Here is a 13,088-nt window from a genome sequence, read left to right as displayed (position 1 = left end):
CTCTCAATACAAATGTGTTGAATTAATAAATGGATCTGTTAGTCGGATGGCATTGCCCCAGTATAGCCGGAACAAGAGTGGAAGAAGCAGTAACAGCAGGTCAGATGCCCTCCGGCCCCTATGGCGTGGCCCCTGGCTGGACACTGCAGCCTCACCTCATCACTGAACACTGTGATCACAGCACGCCTGGGCACAGGGAGGCTTCTTGGCTCATTAGAGTCGGCAGAGAGCACAGTGAGTAACTGATCGGCTAACTGCCTCAGGGCCACGCATGGGAAGATGAAAACATCTCTCAAGCTGTCTTACCTTAGAGGGAAAGGAGCCGGACAGGCTTCCACCTACAGCAAAAGAAGGCTCTCTGTTCCCACCCTCGGGCTCCACAGGCTTCCCCCACCCCCCAATCCGCCCCTGCAGATTCCTGGCACTGCAGACTCCTGTATAGAAACACTGTATCACCCATTAATAGCTGCCAGTCACAAGACACCAACCACTTGAAAATCATACCCAGGGCAGGGCCCCGTGGCTCACACCAGTAATCCTAGCACTTTGGGAGACCAAGGAGACCAGATTGCTTGAGCTCAGAAGTTCAAGACCAACCTGGGCAACATGGTGAAAATCCATCTCTACATAAAATACAAAATTTAGCCGGGTGTGGTGGCATGCGCCTGTCATCCCAACTACTTCAGAGGCTGAGGTGGGAGGATCACTTGAGCCTGGGAGGTGGAGGCTGCAGTGAGCTGAGATCAGGCCACTACACTCCTGCCTGAGTAAGATCCTGTCTCAAATAAAAAGGAAAGAAAAAAGAAAATCATATCCTGGTGTCTGCCTGGGAGGGGCAGAGGCTTTGAATTCCCTTCTCAGGGTGAGAAAGCTGAAGCCAGTGTGATGAGGTGGGAGTCAAGACAGCAGCGCCAGGCCCAGGATAGAAGAGAAATGCAGCGCCTGTGTGGGCCTGCCCCAGGTCCTATCAGGGGCTCCCGAGCACTTCTCCCTCCCAGCAGAAGCAATGTACCCACCCCAAGGATCTGAAGCTAAAGGTACTGGGGTCTGGGGCTGGAATCTGGCTTCCCACCAGCACAGTCAGTCTCCTGCCTCCAGCACAGACAGTGCCCTGCATCCCCGACCCCAGATGCCTGTTTTGAGAACGGTGGACTGCACCAGCCCCACCACATCCCACTTGGTGACCGAAGCTCCAGGTGGCCACTGAGTACTTGCAGTGGGGCCAGTCCACAATGACATGTGCTTTAAGTGGAAAATACACACTGGAGTTCAAAGATTTACTACAAAAGAAAAAAAAGAATAAAACAGCTCCTTCATTATATTATACTCATCCCACACTGAAATGCCAAGATTTTGGCTATATTGGGTTAAAATATTAAAATAAATTTCACCTATTGATTTTTACTTTTTAAAACTGTGGCTAAATTTAAATGTTTGAAAATTAATTTAAAATTACATGTGGCTTGTATTTCTGGCTCCCATTCTATTTTGACTGGACACTGTTTGGCGAGAAAATCTCCAGGATTCCTGCTAGTTCACACTTCCTATGACCAGAAGGCAGTGGGGTCCACCCTCAAGCGCCTGCTGGAAGCACCAGGAGAGTTTATTAAACTTGATCAGCTCCCAAGGCTCTACTTCAGAAAGGCTAAATTAGGAGGGCTGAGATGTCTCAGCCCTGCTGTGGAGGGGCCCTGCTCATTCTGACTCCCAGTCAAAGCACACCCAAGTCAAAAAGACCTCACTCTCTCCCCGTGCCTCCATCCCCCTCCTCCTGGGCCATCTGGCCCCTGGGTATGGAAACACATTCAAGGTGACATTGCCTCCCCAGCCACTCGATCACCTCTACTCTGCCCAAACCCAACCTCTCCCTGACCCCCAGCATCTTGCCCCAGTGCCTGCAAAGCATGTGGGCCACCCAGCTACCCCTCACACACCTTGCCAGGTCCCACGCAGGTGGGCAGCCATGTTTGAATTAGCAAGCAGGTCAGATGGAACTGGCTCCCCTGAGCCTTCTCTCCTCTGGCCAAATACCTGTGCCCTAGGCACTGATTACTGAGACTAAACCCTGTCTCTGCTACTTGCAAGGCATGTAACTGAAGACCCTGCCCGTCTCTACAAAAATAACATTAGCCGGGTGTGGTGGCACACGCCTGTAGTCCTAGATACTTGGGAGGCTGAGACAGGAGGACCATCTGAGTCCAGGAGATTGAGGCTGCAGTGAGCTATGATTACACCCCTGCACTCCAGCCTGGGTGACAGAGGGAAATCCTTTCTCAAAAAAAAAAAAAGAACAAGAGTTAGTCACGTTATAAATGTTGAGGGATCTGGAATCAGTCATTGGGACCGAAGCCCAGACCTCTCTTCCGACCTCCTCTCCTCCCGGCCATGGTTTTCTCCCTGCATGGGGTTCAGACCACTTAGTCCAGAGAAGCCTCCTCACTCCACCACATCCAGTTCTGTCACATCATGCTGCTTTATTTCCTTTGTGGCACTTAAACCACACTGTCGTAAGTATCAGCTACACTGAACACTCAGTAAGCAGGGACTTATGTGTCGTAGTATCTCCAGCACTAAATTTAATGCCTGACACATGGTGAGTAACTGACAAATATTTAAATGAATGGAGGTCTGAATTAATCAGCAAACAAGATGACTGTGAGCAGAAAGTTTCAACAAGTTAAAACACGCCAGGCTTATTTTGAAAAGACCTGGGCATCTAAGGCACCAGGGGCTTGCTAGAAGCTCACACTGGAAGCTGGCAGAGCCAGCACACTTTCTGCCAAATGCCTGTCGATGAGTTCATAAGGACCCCCTTTATCCCCAGGCAAATGTGGTTTCTGCGGAACCAGTGGTTGTCATGCCTGACTGATCTCAGATAATAAACTCCAGGAGAGCCGCAGGCTCGAGGACATCCGAATACGGAGGAACTCTCCTTCCTCCTTACTTACTTCCTCCTAAAGAAGGTCAACCTGAGATGAAACCCCAGGACCAAGCCCCAGGAAGCACAAGGTACATGTGGCCTCCAGGAGCCAGTGGAGAGGGGTACGGAATCGGACCCATGGGCCAATCCAGCCTCTGCAGTCACTGGCAAGGTGACCTTGACAATCTCAAAGCCTCAGATTCCTCATCTGTAAATTATGGGTAAATGTCTTCAGGTCAGTGATGTTAAAAAATAATAATAAATACACACACACACACACACACACACACACACGGAATAACATGACCAAGTTATCACAGGTGTTCTGAGCCTCAAAACATATCCCTGTATTTCAAGTTCACAACATTAGGTATGGGCCAAACACAGAGCAAGAACTCTGCACCCAGAAGGTGTCAGTGACACTGGGTTCTGTCCTCCCCAGGCACGAGGCAGCCCATCTCCATTCAAGCGCTGGCCCAGCCCAACAAAGAGAGAGATCCACTGCCACTGGCCCCACCAAGACCCCAACCACACTCAGCTCTCCTGCTGGCTGCTGAGTCCATACCACATGCTACACAGGACCTTGCAGCAGCCAGGGACTCAAGGAGGAACACTGGCACCCAGGCTCCGCCCTGCACTGAATGCAGATCCACCTACAGAGCCAGACTCAAGGGCTCACTGCTGGGGTGAGGGGGAGAGAAGGGGTGAGGAAAAGAAAGGAGACCACATTGGGGAAGTCACACTCTATTTCTGTCTTTCCAAGTACAGCACCTCCTAGAGTCAGCACCCAAGCCCCTGACGAATTGCTCTCCAAAACAGCACCCCTACTCCAGAACAGACCTTTTCAGAGCTGTTCCATCACTCAGCAGGCACAGGGTTGCAAAGTGCTCAAGACATCAGACTTTGAACGAGTCAGGCATAATGCATGTAATCAACAAATACTTGAATATATCAATACTCCCATTAAACAGAAAGAAAAAAAAAACAAGAAAGCAAAGGGACAAGATGGGATCAAGCAACTGCACTTCTGGGTAGGTCCCCCAAAGAACTGAAATCAGGATGTCAAAGAGATATCTGTACACCCATGTTCATAGCAGCATCATTCACTTCACAACAGCTAACGTGGAAGCAACCCCCCAAGTGTCCATCAGTGGATGAACTGATCAATAAAATGTGGTCTTTGCATACAATGGAATATTATTCAGCCTGAAAAACAGAGGAAATTCTGCTACCAATATAGATCAACCTTGAAGGTACTATGCGAAGTGAAATAAGCCAGTCCTGAAAAGACCAATCCAATATCATTCCACTTATGGGAGGTACTCAAAGCAGTCTCACTCATAGACACAGAAAGCAGAACGGTGGCTGCCAAGGACTAGCAGGAGATGGAAATGAGCTGCTGACTAGTAGGTAGGTTGTTTCAGTTTGACAAGATGAAAAGAGTTCCGGAGATGGATGGTGGGATGGAAGCACATTCTAAATGTACTTAATGCCACAGAACTATACACATAAAAAGGGTTAAGGTGGCCAATATAACCTTGTGTTTGTACATTTTATGGTAACGACCAAAACAATCAAAGGAATACAAAATAAAAAAAAGCAAAGAACACAAAAAGGCAATTCACAGATTAAACCCAAACACTTAGTGGGCATAGGAAAAGATGCTGAGGCTCACTGGTGACCAGGGAATACAGATTAAAACCAAATATCATTTCCACATTGCTGGTAGAAGTACGAATTGACAAAAAGGCTTAGACGAGTACTTCATAATATCTAGTAAGGCTGAAGATGTGCATATTTTACAATCTGGTAATTCCATTTGAAAGTATATAAGTACAACCCATTCCAGGATATGTATTAGGCAGTGCTGCAATAGCAGTAAAACTGGAAACAACTATCATCAGTACAGCCATGACTACATACACTGTGCTACATTCATGCAGCTGAATACTATATAGCCATGTGAACTGAAGACATCAATCCATACGGGCTAATTGGGTTAAACTTGAACGCATAATGTTAACTTTTTAAGCCATGCCTGTAATCCCAGCATTTTGGGAGGCCAAGGCAGGAGGATCACTTGAGCCCAAGAGTTTGAAACCAGCCTGGGCAACATAGTAAGACTTCATCTTTATTTTATTTATTTATTTTTTTGAGACGGAGTTTCGCTCTTGTTACCCAGGCTGGAGTGCAATGGCACGATCTCAGCTCACCGCAACCTCCGCCTCCTGGGTTCAGGCAATTCTCCTGCCTCAGCCTCCTGAGTAGCTGGGATTACAGGCACGCGCCACCATGCCCAGCTAATTTTTTGTGTTAGTAGAGACGGGGTTTCACCATGTTGACCAGGATGGTCTCAATCTCTTGACCTTGTGATCCACCCGCCTCGGCCTCCCAAAGTGCTGGGATTACAGGCTTGAGCCACCGCGCCCGGCCTCATCTTTATTTTTAAAATAAAAAATAAAATAAACAACTTAGCCAGACTTGGTGGCTTAGGACTGTCATCATCCCAGTTCCTCAGGAGGCTGAGGTAGGAGGATCACCTGGGCTCAGGAGATGGAGGTTGCAGTGAGCTATGACAGTGCCACTGTACTCCAGCCTGGGTGACGGAGCAAGGGCCTGTATTAAATAAAATAATAAAAATAAAAACATATTAAAAAAAGTGTTGCAAAAACAAACGTAAAGTAGGAGTCCAAAAACAACACTATTTATGCATATAAACAGTGTGTGCTTGTGTATGTGATGAAAGAATAAAACATAGGTATATACCCAACTTTAAGTGAGAATTATATTCCAGGGAGATGAGGAAGAATAAAAGAGGTCACAGGGGCATGTCTTTGGTTCTATACTTGTAATATTACATTTCGTAAAGGAAAAAAAATATCTAATGTCATGAGAGATAATATTCCCATTTGTTCAACCTGGTAGATTATCACATGCAAGTCTATTACAGAAATATTTTCATATTAAAAAAAAGGAATGAACAGAGATAGTGTAGAAATATAAATTGAGAAGCTAAACAAAGAAAGATGAACATATTCACCTACATAAAATTTAAGTGAGACAGACAGCAAGTGCAAGAGAGAGGAGGAGTGGAGAGAAGACAAATTAAACACTTAAAAGACAACTGAGGCCGGGTGTGGTGGCTCATGCCTGTCATCGCAACACTTTGGGAGGCCCAGGCAGGTAGATTGCCTGAGGTCAGGAGTTCGAGACCAGCCTAGCCAACATGGTGAAACCCCATCTCTACTAAAAACGCAAAAATTAGCCGGGTGTGGTGGCAGGCGCCTGTAATCCCAGGTGCTTGGGAGGCTGAGGCTGAATAATCGCTTGAACCTGGGAGGTGGAGGTTGCAGTGAGCAAGGATCACACTATTGAATTCCAGCCTGGGTGACAAGGGCAAAACTCCATCTCAGAAAAAAAAAAAAAGACAACTGAAAACTAAAGTGCATTTGCAACCTATACATAACATATCAGTAAATTCCCTGAGCCTATAACGTGTTCACGCAAATCAGAAAGGAAAAAAAAAAAAAGAAACCTAATTTAAAAATAGGCAAAGAGCCAGGCGCAGTGGCTCACACCTGTTATCCCAGCACTCTGGAAGGCCAAAGTGAGTGGATCATATGAGGTCCGGAGTTCAAGACCAGCCTGGCAAACATGGTAAAACCCCTGCCTCTACTAAAAATACAAAAATTAGCCAGGCGTGATGGTGGGTGCCTGTAGTCCCAGCTACTTGGGAGGCTAAGGCAGGAGAATCGCCTGGATCCAGGAGGTGGAGGTTGCAGCAAGCTGGGATTGCACCACTTCACTTCAGCCTGGGAGACAGAGACAGACTCTGTCTCAAAAAAGAAAAAGAAAATAAATAAAACAAAAATAGGCAAAGGACATGAATATTTACTTTAATGTAGAAAAATGAATAGCAAATAAGAAACTATGCTCATCTACATTTATATATTCCAGGGTAGTGGAGACAGCGTATTTCACTCATCGTAACAGCAAAACACAAGGGGCCTGAGTTCTCGCAGATGTACAAGGAAATGAAAACTAGGGTCACCTCTGGGAGGGAATTTGGCCCATGGCCAGAACTTTATTCTACAAAGTTTACTATGTTTACACAGAGACTTGTCTATCAAGATCTTCACCAGCACTTTTTCTAAGAGCTTAAGATGGAAAGAACATGAAATCTACGCACAGACAAGGAAACACCATACAGCTGTGAAAAAGAGGGTGCAAACCTATGCATGCTGATTTCAACTAGTCTCTAAAACATAACATCCATAGTATCCAAACTGAAAAGACTTGTACAAAACAATGATATCCATATCTCCAAATGCACTTTCACAAAAGAGTGACCTGCATACCCAGACATGTCTGTACATGAATAGATTCCTCAAAGGACTCAAAACAAAGGCTATTCCTGTGGGCCAGGGGTCTGGAATGAGAGTGACTTATGCTCATATTCCCGTTTGTACTGTTTACCTTGATTAATTTTTTTTTTTTTTTTTGAGACAGAATCTTGCTCTCTAGCCCAGACTGAAGATCAGAGGCCTGATCTCGGCTCACTGCAGCCATCTCCCAGGCTAAAGCAACCCTTCTACCCAGCACCGCCCCAGGGGCTGGGACCACAGGCATAAACCACCACAACCAGCTAGTTTTGGAAATTTTGGAGAGATGGGGTCTCACCATGTTGCACAGGATGATTCAAACTCCCGGCCTCAACTGACACACCTGCCTTTGCCTTCCAAAATGCGGAGATTAACGGCGTGAACCAGCACATCTGGCTTGCTTATCTTTATAAAGCTGGTGACTCTGGTACCCTTTCAAATAAAATTTGATTTAAAAAAGAGAGGAAGAAAAAAAAATAAGAAATAAATATTGAAGTCTCACACTTGGATGTGAATTTTGGACCAACTATAACTTCTGAGTGTTAACTACCTTTCTAGGTCTCAGGTTTTCTGTTGGGTAAATGGGGAAAAGATGGCACTATCTGGAAGGGAGGTCGCATGAGCAGACAACATAGCTCCAAAGACCATTACTGAATGGAAGCAGCTGATCTCAGACCCTAGAACACGCAGCACCTGCGCCTCCCACTGACCGGCCCTCCTTGCCTTCCACGTGTCCTACCCTGAGGACAGAAACAGCAGGGCAGAGCACCAGACACAGTATGCACCCTGGGCAATCACCGCCCGGCCAGGGCGGCAAGTGAGGCTGGGCTCCAGCCCTCCCCCTGCTTGCCAAACTGTATGCTCTGGTGCAGGGCTTCTCCAATGGGGTGGGGGATGGGGGTGGGGGAAAGGGAGTGGGGCAGTCCCTTTCCTAATTTACAGGAAAAGTGCTGTACAGATTAGCAGCAACACCATTCAGAGCAGCTGACTTCCTCCTCTCCTCCCAAGTTAAAACAGCACAGTGCAAAGACCTGGGTGTGCACAGACCCGGGCTTCGCCAGAAGCACCCCAGGGGAAGCTGGCAGAGCCACCCCGGGTGTGTGTCTTTCTCCGTGCCATTTCCTCTGTACTCACAAGGATATCCTTCTCATGAGCAGGTATGGTTTCTGCAGAGCTGGCTCCCGCCACCTTTGGTCCAGCTGCACCCACGTCCTAATTCTGGGACAGTTAGTCAGCCCTCTCTAAAGTGAGGTCACCCACAGGACTAACCTGTGTGGTCCCAGGAGAGCCTCAGGGGGCACATCACTCCTTCCCTACTTGTTCCACAGAAGTCCTAGTGGAATAATACTCCTGTCCCAGCACTCGCTGGGGACCCCAAGGCCTCCCCAGACACAGTGAGGCTGGACAGGTCAGCAGAAACAGAAGCCACAGGGCCTGCAGGCCGATTGCAAGCAGGGCACTGACTCAGGCACTATGGCACGGCAGAAACAGGGTGACAAGCCTGGACTCATGGCGTTCATCCTCGGGGGGCACAGACACATGGCACACAGGAAATGATGGAGACAATGGGACAATGGCACAAACCACAGGACCGCTAACACGGAGCACGAGGGCAGAGAGTGAGAGCCAGCACCTTGGCCACTGGAGGGTAAGAACCATGCCTCTGAGGAGCTGGCTGTGAACCTGAGGCCTACATGAAAGGCGGGCATGGGAAGATCAGGGAGGTGACAAGGTTCCAGACTGAAAGAAGTGCCCAAGACCCTGGGCTTGTTGGGTGCAAGGCACAGAAAATTTTATGCGATGCAGACAGCCAGGAAGGCGAGGGGGTGCCAGGGAGGCCATGGGGACACATGGTGTAGACATGACAGGCCAAGAGCTAAGATTCTAAGTTTGAGTGTCATGAATGTCACTGGAGGACATTAGAAACAAAGCATGACACCCCTGGATTCACCTTTTTTTTTTAAGACGAGGTCTCACTATGTTGCCCGGGGTGGCTTCAAACTCCGGGCTCAAGTGATCCTCCTGCCTTACCTCCCATGGTGCTGAAATTACAGGTGTGAGCCACCACGTCCCGTCCTGGATTCACTTTTAAATCATCCCTGCGGCTGTGCGGCAGCTGCTGTGCAAAATGTCACTGAAGTTTTCAACCAATTGATGAGACAGTACTCTTTCGTTCTCATTTACAGAGAACACTGAGGCACAAAGAGAATACATTAAGGGTCCTAAGATCAGACAGCTGAAAAATGGTGGAACCAGGATTTAAAGTACAAGCAGCAGGAACTACTTTTATTCCCTACACTTTGTGCAGCCATGAAATTTGGAATGAGCTGTGTGGAGCTCAGAAACTGACCAGGTGACCCAGAACAGATACTTAACCTCTCAGAGCCTCAGAGTCCTCGTCTTTTAAGTGGGGGTAACAGGAGCAAGTCCTCAGAGGTGTCCTGAGCCTCAAAACATGTACTGGTTTTGAACGTCCACAGCCTCAGCAGGGGCTGGGCACAACAGAGCAGGCACTCAGGACCCGGAAGGTGCCAGCAACACCTGCCCCTCCCTTCTCAGGCACAAGGCAGCCCCTCTCCATTCAAGCTCTGCCCCAGCCCAGCAAAGAGAGGGGTCCTCAGCCACTGCCCCCACCACTACCACAATCACACTCACCTCTCCTGCTCCAGATGTGACCCAGGCTCTGCCGCAGCCAGGGAGACAGGCAGAGGCACTGCCACTCCCACCCTGCCCTGCCCTCAACTCAGAACCATCCATGGCCCAGCCTCAGGGGGTGCTGCTGGGATGGGTGGCATGCAGAAGGGGAGGGGAGGAGGCCACTCTCTTTCTGGGTGTGGCACCTCCTGGAGTTGGCGCCCAGGCCCTGACCAGTTCCGCCTCTTTCCGCCTTCCCAGAAGGGCTGGCACACGGATCCTTCAGCCTGATCAGACACCAGCCTCCTGTCATGAGCGGCGCTCCATCTCCACCATGGTGCCCCCCATAGGCAGGCCCCCCACACCTGAGCAGAGTCCACTTCCAGAACAGTGCTCCCCATGCAGATGATGGACTCTATCTAAACCCGGTCCCCCAAATCCCCGAGCAGGACAGCACAGGCCAATGTTCAGCCCTGGAGTCCCACACAGGTGCCACTAATTCCAGCCCTGCCCCACACTACGGCCTCTGAATTCAGCCTCTCCGCTCTGGTTCTGAGTGTCTCAGAGCAGCAAAGATCTGGGCTCAGAAACCCCTTTCCTCTGTCTCCTCCGAGTAGGAACCCTCATTCGGCAGACCCTGCACCCCCGCCTCCCCTCACCAGAACATCTGCTGGGCACTGAGACGGACACCAGGGTCAGCCTGGTGCTTGATGAACAAGGAAGTTTTTGGACCTGTGCAGCTGAGGGTCCACACCTGAAGTCCCATTAGGAGCCAGCAGGGTAAAAGGGCTCAGCCGGGGAGAAGTGAGGCAGGCTCGCCAGAGGGGAAGCCCCTGCACGTGGGAGGGAGAGTGGGGCAGGGCCCCCAGATGAGGACTCAGTGAAGGGTCGGGGAGGGGTGGGCAGGAAAAGCAAGCCCTCCATCCTGCAGCAGCCCTTCCCCACCAACAAAGAAGGCTGCAAGAGACTCCCTCTCCAGCTTGTCCCCAGCAGGGAGTCCACCCCCTCAGAGTAAAGGTGGGCCATGAGGGAAGGACGATGAGGGGAGAAGGAGCCGTTCTAGGTGCCCAGAGCTAAGTCTCTGTGCAGTGGCCCCTCTGAGGGAGCTGGTGTGAATGTGGGGCGGGGCTGGTCGAAGCTCTAGGTGGTTGAGATAACCCAGGGCCAGCTCTGGTGGGGAAATGTGGAACAGACAGAGCTGCATCCACACCCAGAGCCAGGAGGGACAGATAGCCCCTTCCTGTGCCAGCTCTCCAGTCCCTACAGCTCACACTGGCCCTCCCATGTCAGTAACCTACACAGGCTTCTCCAGCACAAACACACTAGTCCGTACTCAGGCATCCGCAAGCCTGGCCTCACACACACACACACACACACACACACACACACACACACAGCTCTGCCCATCCCCCACCCCCAGTGCCCACATACAGCTTCCGGGGTCTGAGGGGCTCCCCCAGCCAGGGCGCTCTCTTCCCCCATTCCTCAGGGCTGGCCAGGGGCTCAGCTGCTGCTGCTGCTCTACCTCCCTCAGGCCCACTGTGTTCCTCCCACCCCAGCTCTGGCTCCTGTAGACTTTGTTTGTCAGCCTACAGGTCCCGGAGCTATCATCAGGCAGCCTGGAGCCTCCAAGGGGCAGGGAGTGGCTGTGCCAGCCCTCAGGGACCTCCTTCCTCCAAAGCCAGGGAAAGGGGAACCCTGGGCTCCTCACCCTCTGTCCAGCAAACTCAACTCCCAGGAAGAGACCAGCTCCTGCCAGGAGACCCAGCCACACCTATGAGTCCCACAGGTATGTTCCCAGAAGGACCAGGGATTGTCCCAGGGCAGCCTGTGGCTGTGACCGAGGGTACTGCAGAGCCTGCTGCCCCTGAAGGAGACTCCCTGGCTGGGCATCCACACAACACACTCTCACTAACCTCTGGGCCTGGCCCAGCCTCTCTGCACCTGTGCCTAGTCCCAGTGACAGGGACTGTTCTCTCAGCCCACCCAGCACCCAAATCCGGGTGCCCTGCCAGTCTGCTCACACTTTCTGGGCTCAAGACCCAAGGCTTTAGCAATTTCAGGGTCATCTGCACTCATACCTGGGGAAGTGATGGGAGGGCCACACTCAGGCCTCTCAGGGCCTGGTCACTGCCTGGGGACAGAGGATTCCAGAGCCTACAACTTGTTCAGCCAGTCTGGGCAATGGCCCGCACCCACCTCTGCACATATCAGCCAGCCCAGGGTCCCATTCGATACCCTAGGGCAGAGACACTAAGTTAACTGAAGGTGGTGCTAGGGGTCCTGCCAAGTGCCTGAACCCTGGCTTCTCCAACATCTGTGATGCCCCAGCCCCATGCCCTGGGTAATCTAAGGTCCTGGCCAGCACCTCCTCCTCTTCCCAGCCTTGAGGGACCATCCCTGTTCTCAAGGTGGAAGAGCTGAGCCCTCAGTCCCCTGCAGCCTGGGACGAGCCTCACCCTCAGGGCTGGTGCACACCCAGAGGCTCTTCCCAAGGAAGCCTGGTGCCAGAAACCCAGACACTGAGGCACAGACCAGAGACAGCCTGGGAACAACCAAGAGAGCAAGTCCCCCAAGGTCCCAGCCTCAGCTGAAGCTGGGAGAGCCGAGAGGTCCCCAATCCTCCTGGCTGCTCCTGAGAGGCTGTTCCCTCTGCCCAGGAGGAGCTGAAGGAATCGAGACCTTCACCTTCACCTACACCTACACCTGAGAGCACACCCAGGCCTGGCAGCTCACCTGGCCCTGCAGGGCTGTCAGTCCAGCTGTGCCCCAAGGAGAACATTTGCTTCTTGCTCTATTTGGACAGCTGCAGGGTCAGTGATGCTCAGAAGAGAGTGTCTGATCATGGAGCCGGGAGTGCGTTTCAGCGCCACACACCCTCTAATGGGGGTGGGCCAAGGCCTGGGCTGTGTCCCTGGATGAGTGGGCCGGGAGGGGGCCTGGGACCAGCGTGGCAGGGCACAGGGAAAGGCTACAGTTATTCTGCCCTCCTGAGCACCGCAAGAGGAGCGGTCAGGGGGGTTCTGGAACCAGGGATGGGGCCTGGGGGAAGGCAATGGAAGCCGGGAGTGAGAGAGGAAACAGATTTTTCTTTTAATGGTATTTATTCAGTTACCGGGTGGGTGGAGCCAAGGAACAGCCTCCCAAGTCCA

The 13,088-nt window shown here is 51.0% G+C and overlaps 1 protein-coding gene across 6 annotated transcripts in view; it reads right to left on the bottom strand.

Moving 5' to 3' along the window:
* Nucleotides 1-13,088, bottom strand: part of ST3GAL4 (ST3 beta-galactoside alpha-2,3-sialyltransferase 4) — a 58,073-nt gene that overhangs the window by 18,778 nt on the left and 26,207 nt on the right. For 2 of the 6 annotated variants that reach the window (XM_012470135.2, XM_064375569.1), the window contains exon 1: nucleotides 11,368-11,383. The exons of the other annotated variants lie outside the window; for them this stretch is intronic. The gene's annotated coding sequence lies outside the window, so the exon portion shown is untranslated. Of the gene's footprint in view, nucleotides 1-11,367; nucleotides 11,384-13,088 lie in introns of those variants that run through there. 6 annotated transcript variants of the gene reach the window in all.

Source organism: Aotus nancymaae, unplaced genomic scaffold (assembly GCF_030222135.1).
Source record: "Aotus nancymaae isolate 86718 unplaced genomic scaffold, 86718_ANA_hifiasm-v0.15.2.pri h1tg000012l, whole genome shotgun sequence".
Classification (NCBI taxonomy): domain Eukaryota; kingdom Metazoa; phylum Chordata; class Mammalia; order Primates; family Aotidae; genus Aotus; species Aotus nancymaae.
Note: the sequence above shows the minus strand (reverse complement) of the source record. Positions and strands in the feature narration are given on the sequence as shown.